Source organism: Mus caroli, unplaced genomic scaffold (assembly GCF_900094665.2).
Source record: "Mus caroli unplaced genomic scaffold, CAROLI_EIJ_v1.1 scaffold_15880_1, whole genome shotgun sequence".
In the NCBI taxonomy this organism is placed as follows: domain Eukaryota; kingdom Metazoa; phylum Chordata; class Mammalia; order Rodentia; family Muridae; genus Mus; species Mus caroli.
This window is the reverse complement of record NW_018389644.1, coordinates 1-1669: the sequence shown is the minus strand read 5'-3', so window position 1 is coordinate 1669 and position 1669 is coordinate 1.

Below are 1669 nucleotides of genomic sequence, written 5' to 3'. Positions count from 1 at the left end.
CTCTCTCTCTCTCTCTCTCTCTCTGTGTGTGTGTGTGTGTGTGTGTGTGTGTGTGTGTGTGTCTGTGTCTGTGTCTGTGTCTGTGTCTGTGTCTGGTTGTTTTGTTTTGTTTTGTTTCTGTTTGTAATCCCCCCCTTAAATTTCTGAGATTTTTTTTTTGCTTACATTCAGAAGGAAAAAGTTGTGTGTAGTTGCATGAATTCAGAGGTAGGAAGGTTCTGGAAATAGTTGGGTGTGGCAAAATCAGTTATTGGAATAAATTGAATCACTTTTTTTCAAAATGTTATAAAAACCGTATAAAAATAAGTGAACATAAATCTGTGAACTGTTTAACAAAGAATCTTTACTGGGTTTGAGCATGGAGACATCACATGTTAATGACCACAGTGCAGATCAGTTAGTACACTTAATTAAAAAAAACAAAAAAACAAAAAACAACAACAAAAACACACACACACACACAGAGTTCCCTCCATATCCTTATCATCTTTCTATGGGGATTTGTGGCCTCATTGTGCCATCTGCTGGTCATGAGCTCCCCTGAAAATAGGTTTTTCATGGCTTAAACTGAAGTTATATTGTCTGGCTTAAGAAAAAACGTATCCATGTAACTTCATTGTTTACAGAGTTCCAATGGAGAGAGAAATGGCTTTTGTTTACCTGGGGATGATGATTTATGCATCAGCGATTTTAAGTTGTGCCAATATTACTATAATGTCTCTCTTGAAGTCAGGTTCATCCTTGCTGGCAGTTGGATCCAGTTCTTGATGTTTTCATTTCTAAAAACGTGATGACAGTAGACAACAGGCTCTTTCCTGATGTCATAAGACTACACCTGGGTCATAGCACCTGTATTCAGAGGTAAATCACTCACCCTAAGTTGCTTAGTAAATACAGTAAAAAGAATTACATGATAATGGTACACAGAATTGAGACTATACATATAAACCACTAAAATGTAGAAGCATCTCAGGTAGGAAGCATCTCCGGACATGGCTGGACTCCTAGAATCTGAAACACTTTTAAAATTACTGCTTATTAACCTGTATTAACAAAATGGAAAATGAGTGAAAACTCTTATTGATGATGAAAAAGAACCATGGAGGTGAAAGGTCTGACTCCTAGAGATCTGCAGTGAGAATCACTCCATGGTGTGTCAGGACTGCACGTGGACATTGTAAACATAAACTCTAAGCAGCTATAGCTAAAACCACAAAACCTGAATAAACCAAGCAGGTCAAAATAAAATCAGGTGTATAAGTGAAATATCTGAGTAGCAAATGTGTTTATCTCTAAGTTTAACCATGTAATTTCAATTATTTAAATATGCCTGTAGGATGTGTGATTTAGATTTCATATACTTGCATCTCAGAATAACAGAATCACTTTCATGCATGTGTTCTATGATTCCCCCACTAAACAAAGTGTAACCATATATTTAAAATATTACAACATAGAGTTAGGGAAGCAGAAAGCCGGCCTGAGTGGGACCACAGGCCTCTTCCTGTCTGACCAGCACCGAGGTAGCTAGGGCACAGGGTCGGCTGACACCCGCCAGCTGCCCACGACACCCGCCACAGGATCTTGAGACTTCTGGTGAGTGGAACACAGCTTCTGCTCCAGTCCAATCGCAGGGGACCTGAGACTGCTTTGGTTGGGAAGGCAGAAA